Source organism: Capricornis sumatraensis, chromosome 20 (assembly GCF_032405125.1).
Source record: "Capricornis sumatraensis isolate serow.1 chromosome 20, serow.2, whole genome shotgun sequence".
NCBI classification, from domain to species: Eukaryota; Metazoa; Chordata; class Mammalia; order Artiodactyla; family Bovidae; genus Capricornis; species Capricornis sumatraensis.
Genome location: NC_091088.1, coordinates 22902000 through 22911079, shown reverse-complemented (window position 1 = coordinate 22911079; position 9080 = coordinate 22902000). Strand labels below are relative to the sequence as shown.

Genomic DNA, 9080 nt, shown 5'->3' with positions numbered 1-9080 from the left:
TTGGCCACAGCAATCAGAGCAGAAAAAGAAATAAAAGGAATCCAAATTGGAAAAGAAGAAGTAAAACTCTCACTGTTTGCAGATGACATGATCCTCTACATGGAAAACCCTAAAGACTCCACCAGAAAATTACTAGAGCTCATCAATGAATATAGTAAAGTTGCAGGATATAAAATCAACACACAGAAATCCCTTGCATTCCTATATACTAATAATGAGAAAGTAGAAAAAGAAATTAAGGAAACAATTCCATTCACCATTGCAATGAAAAGAATAAAATACTTAGGAATATATCTACCCAAAGAAACTAAAGACCTATATATAGAAAACTATAAAACACTGATGAAAGAAATCAAAGAGGACACTAATAGATGGAGAAATATACCATGTTCATGGGTCGGAAGAATCAATATAGTGAAAATGAGTATACTACCCAAAGCAATTTACAAATTCAATGCAATCCCTATCAAGCTCCCAGCCATATTTTTCACAGAACTAGAACAAATAATTTCAAGATTTGTATGGAAATACAAAAAACCTCGAATTGCCAAAGCAATCTTGAGAAAGAAGAATGGAACTGGAGGAATCAACTTGCCTGACTTCAGGCTCTACTACAAAGCCACAGTCATCAAAACAGTATGGTACTGGCACAAAGACAGACATATAGATCAATGGAACAAAATAGAAAGCCCAGAGATAAATCCACACACATATGGACACCTTATCTTTGACAAAGGAGGCAAGAATATACAATGGAGTAAAGACAATCTCTTTAACAAGTGGTGCTGGGAAAACTGGTCAACCACTTGTAAAAGAATGAAACTAGATCACTTTCTAACACCGCACACAAAAATAAACTCAAAATGGATTAAAGATCTAAATGTAAGACCAGAAACTATAAAACTCCTAGAGGAGAACATAGGCAAAACACTCTCCGACATAAATCACAGCAGGATCCTCTATGATCCACCTCCCAGAATTCTGGAAATAAATGCAAAAATAAACAAATGGGATCTAATTAAAATTAAAAGCTTCTGCACAACAAAGGAAAATATATGCAAGGTGAAAAGACAGCCTTCTGAATGGGAGAAAATAATAGCAAATGAAGCAACTGACAAACAACTAATCTCAAAAATATACAAGCAACTTATGCAGCTCAATTCCAGAAAAATAAATGACCCAATCAAAAAATGGGCCAAAGAACTAAATAGACATTTCTCCAAAGAAGACATACGGATGGCTAACAAACACATGAAAAGATGCTCAACATCACTCATTATCAGAGAAATGCAAATCAAAACCACAATGAGGTACCACTTCACACCAGTCAGAATGGCTGCGATCCAAAAATCTGCAAGAAATAAATGCTGGAGAGGGTGTGGAGAAAAGGGAACCCTCCTACACTGTTGGTGGGAATGCAAACTAGTACAGCCACTATGGAGAACAGTGTGGAGATTCCTTAAAAAATTGCAAATAGAACTACCTTATGACCCAGCAATCCCACTGCTGGGCATACACACTGAGGAAACCAGAATTGAAAGAGACACATGTACCCCAATGTTCATCGCAGCACTGTTTATAATAGCCAGGACATGGAAACAACCTAGATGTCCATCAGCAGATGAATGGATAAGAAAGCTTTGGTACATGTACACAATGAAGTATTACTCAGCTGTTAAAAAGAATTCATTTGAATCAGTTCTGATGAGATGGATGAAACTGGAGCCGATTATACAGAGTGAAGTAAGCCAGAAAGAAAAACACCAATACAGTATACTAACACATATATATGGAATTTAGAAAGATAGCAATGACGACCCTGTATGCAAGATAGGAAAAAAGACACAGCGGTGTATAACGGACTTTTGGACTCAGAAGGAGAGGGAGAGGGTGGGATGATTTGGGAGAATGGCATTCTATCATGTATACTATCATGTAAGAATTGAATTGCCAGTCTATGTCTGACGCAGGATACAGCATGCTTGGGGCTGGTGCATGGGGATGACCCACAGAGATGTTATGGGGAGGGAGGTGGGAGGGGGGTTCATGTTTGGGAACACATGTAAGAATTAAAGATTTAAATAAAAAAAAAAATAAAGTAAAAAACGTCAAAAAAACAAAAAAACTAAGATCATGATATCTGGTCCCATCACTTCATGGCAAAGAGATGGGGAAATAATGGAAATAGTGAGAGACTTTATTTTCTTGGGCTCCAAAATCACTGCAGATTGTGACTATATCCATGAAATTAAAAGACACTTGCTCCTCGGAAGAAAAGCTATGGAAAACCTAGACAGCAATATTAAAAAAAACAGAGACATTACTTTGCCAACAAAGGTCCATATAATCAAAACTGGTTTTTGCAATAATCATGTATGGATGTGAAAGTTGCACCGTAAAGAAAGCTGAGTGCCAAAGAATTGATGCTTTTGAACTGTGGTGTTGGATAAGACTCTTGACAGTCCCTTAGACAGCAAGGAGATCGAACCAGTCAATCCTAAAGGAAATCAGTTCTGAATACTCATTGGAAGGACTGATGCTGAAGCTGAAGCTCCCATACTTGGCCACCTAATGTGAAGAACTGACTTATTGGAAAAGACCCTGATGCTGGGAAAGACCCTGAGAGGGATGACAGAGGATGGGATGGTTGGATGGCATCACTGGCTTGATGGACATGAGTTTGAGCAAGCTCCAGGAGTTGGTGATGGACAGGGAAGCCTGGCGTGCTGCAGTCCATGGGGTGGCAAAGAATCGAAACTGAGTGACTGAGCGACTGAACTGAACTGACTGCTACCTAGCATCATTGTTGTTATTACCTCTGAACTTCAATGAGTGGCAGCAAAGCAAATTTAATTTTGAAAATATGCATATTTTATTAGGAAAATTAATAGTGTGGCCTATTATATAATTAGACATTTCTTTTATTTTTTTTACTTTATTTTACTTTACAATACTGTATTGGTTTTGCCATACATCAACATGAATCTGCCACAGGTGTACACGTGTTCCCAATCCTGAACCCCTCTCCCACCTCCCTCCCAGTACCATCTCTCTGGGTCATCCCAGTGCACCAGCCCCAAGCATCCTGTACCATCTCACACCAGTCAGAATGGCTGCAATCCAAAAGTCTACAAGCAATAAATGCTGGAGAGGGTGTGGAGAAAAGGAAACCCTCTTACACTGTTGGTGGGAATGCAAACTAGTACAGCCACTATGGAGAACAGTGTGGAGATTCCTTAAAAAACTGGAAATAGAACTGCCTTATGACCCAGCAATCCCACTACTGGGCATACACACCGAGGAAACCAGAATTGAAAGAGACACATGTACCCCAATGTTCATCACAGCACTGTTTATAATAGCCAGGACATGGAAGCAACCTAGATAATTAGATATTTCTTATTTGACCCTCGCTCTGATATGACACCTGGGAGGAATGTTTGACCCATGGGTGCTGTTCAACACAATTTTTAATTTAATTGACTAGTATGTTGTCTTGAATTCATTAATATTCAAGATCCATCTCCTCTTTGCATCCTCTTCTTCACTTGCCCAGAAAGGAGGGATCTCCATGGACTGGTCAGATCTGTGAACACTATTGGACTGAAGAGTGGAGACACTCCGTATTAGGAGGTGAGAGGGGTAAGGAGGCCAGCGCTGACACCCAGCCCCCTCCTCACCTCCTGCCAGCTCACCTCCTCCTCACCATCCCACATGGCACCAGCCCTGACATAGGACGAGGTCAGCCTGGTGCCAGGCCCTGGAGACTAGGGTTTTCTTTCTACACTGCTCTGGATGGAGGGGGTGGGTCAGCCTTTCTTCTTGATGTTAAGAACGGAGCAGGCTTCCCTGGTAGTACAGTGGTGGAGAATCTGCCTGCCAGTGCAGGGGACAGCAGTTCGATCCCTGTTCTGGGAAGATCCTACATGCCTCATGGTGACTAAGCTAGTAAGCCCAGATGCAGCAGCTACTGAAGCCCACGCACCCAGGGTCCATGCTCCACAACAAGAGAAGCCACCACAGTGAGTAGCCCATGCATCACAGCTAGAGAGTAGCCCCTGCTTACTGCAACTAGACAAAGCCTGCGCAAATCAATGAAGACCCAGTGCAGCCAAAAATAAATAAATAAATAATTTTTTTTTAAAAAAGAATTAAGCCTTCAATCTTCACACTGAGGGACCACAGAGGCAAAGCAAGACCCACACTCCACTCCACCTCCACCGTGTCTGTGCGAAAGGGCCAGCCTGTGTTATCCAGGTCAGCGTGCCAGCGTCCTCTGCACTGGGAGGTAGTGCCAGTTCCCATTTCATTGTTCATTTTCCTCAGGGTTCCTGGTGGCTCTGACAGTAAGGAATCTGCCTGCAATGCAGGTGACATGAGTTCGATCCCTGGGTCAAGAAGGTCCCCTGGAGAAGAAAATGGCAACCCACTCCAGTATTTTTGCCTGGAAAATTCCATGGACGAGCCTGGTGGGCTATAGTCCATAGGGTCACAAAGAGTCAGATACCACTGAGTGACTTCACTTCCACTTCACTTTCCTTGGGGGAGAAGAACAAGTGGAATTTGGGTTTTCCTGTCTTCTCGGCCAAACTTCACCTTCACACTATCTCTCATTAGGCTATATGACAGAATGAATAAACAGATGAGTATTTATACATTTATCACAGTGCCAACCTCAGGTAGCATATCCTCTGACTTCGGGGGCACACCAGGCACCCTCCAGCGCTCTCTTTTCACTTAGAGACTGACAGGACCGCAGGGTCTAGGTGACGCAGCTATAAGAAAGTGGTGACTCTGGCTCCCTGAGTGTCTGTGTGGAGGAGCCCCCTCCAGCCCACATGGCCCAGGGTTGGTTATTAGCACAGCATAGCTCAGACCATCCAGACTTTGTGGTTCAGGTGTGAAAGCAGCATGGCTTAATTTCAAAGACATGCTGCACATTGAGTATCAATAATCAATATCAATCTCCTGAGAGTCAAACTGTCTAGTTTGTTTTAACTTCTTTACATATAAATATAGGTATTTATTTGGCTGTGTCGGGTCTTAGTTGGGGCATGAGGGATCTTTCCTCGTGGTGCTCAGGAGTCTCTCTCTCTAGTTGTGGAGCACAGGCTTCAGAACGCATGGCCTCAGTAGTTAAAGCAAGCAGGCTTACTTTCTCAGTGGCACGTGGGGCTCTTGGTTCCCTGACCAGTGATCAAACCCTGCACTGGAAGGTGGATTCTTAGCCACCAGGCCACCAGGAAAGTCCCAAGGCTGTCCTAATTTCTTAAATTACATTGTTCTAGGATCCTAGGGATCATGACTCCTGAAGAGATAGGTCCTAGCAATCAAATATAGCAGCCAGGAGAGAGGGGGAAAAAAGTGGATGTCACCAAAAAAAAGAGAAGCAACATAATAAAAATTGTATTCTTGGAAGACATTTTTGTTGTAACATGAAGATATATTAGAGGAGGTAGTGACTTGAGGGGCGGAGAACAAATAAGACTAGGAATAAGAAAGATACAGGGGGGAAAGGCCATAAAATGGTGGCACTATGAGAATCATGGAAGATGATGGGAAGGGGGCCCTGGAGACTCCAGGCAGCCATGTGAACTTTGACTTTTCCTTTGCCCGTAGTCCTAGTGTCCCCAAATTACTTAGCTTCTCTGTATCTTCGCTTTCCTTGCCATCCCCACAAACGTAATCAAGCCTAACCATTTTAAGCAAAGCACCACCTTCCTCAGCTGATTAAAAAAAAAAAAAAAAAAACTTGTAACTCATCATAGGTCCACATAGTCTTGGATCCTATCTCCTCCTCTTTTATTAAAAAATACATATTAGTGCACAATTTTTTATTACGTTAAAATCAGTAATGGTCTGACAATAAAAAGATTGCTTGTGGAATACTGTTATATTCATCTTTACTTATAGGATGTTAAATCCTTAGAACTAAGGTTTTTTCCCAGAAAAAGATTCATGGAAACATCAATTGCTTTTCAGACTTGATAGTTGCTGCTTCAAAAGGTAATTTTGCACATATACTAAATTAAAAAAAAAAAAAAAACCCTTAGAACACAACGAATTGCTTTTATTTCGATACACATCCACATTTTAGCATTTCATGGTCCTAAACAGAAAATTGAAAAACACAGCAATTTACCAGGAATTTCAGGGATCCACCATGCACACTGAGTTCTTCTTCCATCTATGCTGAGGACCGTGAGAAGCAGCAGCGCCAAAATGAAAGTACGCACTGAATTCAAGGCTCTTTCTGTTCCAGTTGCCAGATTCCAAACCAGACCCAAATGGATTGCAAGTATGACCATACAAGAGCCCTGTTTAAAACATCTTCCATTTTTAAAAGCAAAAGCCATTACTGGAAAAGAAAACAACGCATTCAGAGGGATCATATGTGCTTACGAGTGTCTTCTGTGGCCTTTCTTCGAGTTTAACCACCAAGGACTTTGAGAGCTGGCAGGTCTGAGTAACCCAGGTGACTATTCTTCTCATTTTATCAAAACCTGAGCTTAAAAAACTGCATCAGCTGATGATCACAGCAGAGGGTGGCAGGGCTGAGAACCTAATATTCATTTCCCAGGCTGGTGGAGAGTAAATAAATGTGGCTCCAAAACTAAATGAGGGAGGTCAGAGACTCTTTCCAACCGTACCTGATGGCGACCATCCAAAGCAAGGAGGTGTCATGGAAAGTGCTGGGTGGTGATATTGCCAAAAGGGAACTTGAGGAGGAGGAAGGAGAAGTCATCACCCCTCATAAAAGTTGGAGGAGGAGATATGGGGAAAGCTAGGAATTCCTGAAGGGAGCAGAGCGGGTAACAATCTATGCTTTGCCCAAGGGTGATAGTAGAGAGTGGGGAAAAGGATGATGGCTTGGAAGGAGGAGCATCATTTAAGACAAAGAAAGAAACCAGGGATGCAGAAGAAGCAGCCACACACAACCAGCAGTAGTCGCACAGGCCGTGACCTGAAATCTTCACATCTACTCTCAAGCCACCCCAAGCTGGAGGGCTGTTGGAGGGAGGGAAGGAAGTAGGGGAAGGGAAGGGAGAGAAGGCGGAGACCCTAGGCCAGGTAATCAACAGCAAGGTGATGATGTCATGTGTCTTTTCAAGGTTGAGTCAGATGTGCCTCACCAGTTATAACGAGAATCAATGTAAATATACCTTCTTGATCCCAGAAGTTCAACTATGTGGAAAGTGGTTACACTTGACAGGATGATACGTTATAGCACAACTTAGGTATTTCAAATCGACAAAAAATTAGCATTGTTTGCAGTAACTTAAGTTAAACTGCCTTTGAATGGGGGTTTCCTTTCCAGTGGGCTTCCCTGGTGGCTTAGATGGTAAAGAATCTGCCTGCAATGTAGGAGTGAAAGTGAAAGTGAAAGTGAGGTCGCTCAGTCGTGTCTGACTCTTTGCAACCCCGTGGACTGTAGCCCACCAGGCTCCTCCGTCCATGGGGTTCTCCAGGCAAGAATACTGGAGTGGGTTGCCATTTCCTTCTCCAGGGGATCTTCCCGACCCAGGCATCGAACCCAGGTCTTCCGCGTGGCAGGCAGACGCTTTAACCTCTGAGCCACCAGGGACCCAGGTTCAATCCCTGGGTCGGGACAATCCCTGGAGAAGGAAATAGCAGCCCACTCCAGTATTCTTGCCTGGAGAATTCCGTGGACAGAGGAATTCTTTCCAGTACTTTGAGGTCTATAAGACTTGTCTAGAAAATTTACTACTATGGAAAATGTGTGTGCTCAGTCACTCAGTCATGTCTGACTTTTTGCGACCCCATGAACTGTAGCCCATCAAGCTCTTCTGTCCATGGAATTGTCCAGGCAAGAATACTGGAGTGGGTTGCCATTTCCTCCTCCAGGGGATCTTCCCAACCCAGGGGATCAAACCTGCCTCTCTTGCATCTTCTGCATTGGCAGGTGGATTCTTTTCCACTAGCACCCCCTGTGGAAAATGGAGACTGCTTAAAATCAAATAGGGGTTGTAGGGGAGGGCCTGTGGTTTTTCTTTTTGATTAATTGCTGTAACACTGTCCTTCAAGGGGCTGAGGGAGTTTCACATTTTCTTTAGATATCATTAGATGCTGAGGCTCTTGCAGGACAACTTTGATGCTCTATGAATTCTGCCATTTTGCTAGCAGGGATATGACTCTTGGGTCCACCACTCCATTAGAAATATTAACTCCATTCATATTTTTGCTATAAATCTTTCAAAACGGATAGTGCTTTGGGTATTTATGTCCACATTCTATTTTAAGGCTGTATATTCAGTTTTCGTAGAGTCCGAGCTCATGGTGGCGGCCATCTTGCATTGCTGTTGCTCTCTCCTCCTCTTTACTGGAGATTCTGAGAGCTTTCAACTTTCCATTTTGACAGATTCTGCTAACAGAGGTGAATAATAGTAGCAAGGGAAAGCTCCTGTCTGAGGGGAAAAAAAATTTCCAACATAGAGAAATGCCTATCTTTTCCCTCAAACCATTTCTTCTGGTACCTGGGTGGGAATAATATATGGAGTCTGAATCATAGGTCCAGCTGACTTCAATAAAGACAGGAATACTTTTAGAATTGAAGCCACATGTTATAATGGTGGAGGAAAAAAGGGTAAGAAGTGACTCCCTCCAGACTTTGTGAAGCCTGCATGTTTACCACCAGATTTAATTTACTGATACATGAGAAAGAAACTTCTATAATATCTCATCAAAGTATTCTTATCTTCAGTTTTCAGTTATTCGTGGATAAGTCTAATTTTTATGAGTACCATGGGGCTTCCTACTTTCCCCACTCTTTATTGAAGAAGGAAGTGAAATATATACACTGACCTTTCATATCGCACAGTTAATAGAAAGCAAAAAAGCATAAACCCAGATCTCTCTGACTCTGAGCCTAAGCTCTTTCCACAGTACCACAGAGCTGCTCTGCCTAGCATTTTGATAAGCAAAGAACAGCACACCTGAGGTCGGCACAAAGTACCAAAAGTAGGGAAATCTCCTGGGGTTCGTGAGTAGCTTTTCTAAAGCTATATTCTATTATAAAAACAAAGGGGAAACTGTCCTAAATGAAATTCTTTCAGATATAA

The 9080-nt window shown here is 42.5% G+C and overlaps 1 pseudogene; it reads right to left on the bottom strand.

The window, feature by feature from the left end:
* Positions 1-8019: 8019 nt before the first annotated feature.
* LOC138096737 (ubiquitin-conjugating enzyme E2 variant 1 pseudogene) lies at positions 8020-8316 on the bottom strand (annotated as a pseudogene).
* Between the last annotated feature and the right edge of the window lie 764 nt (positions 8317-9080).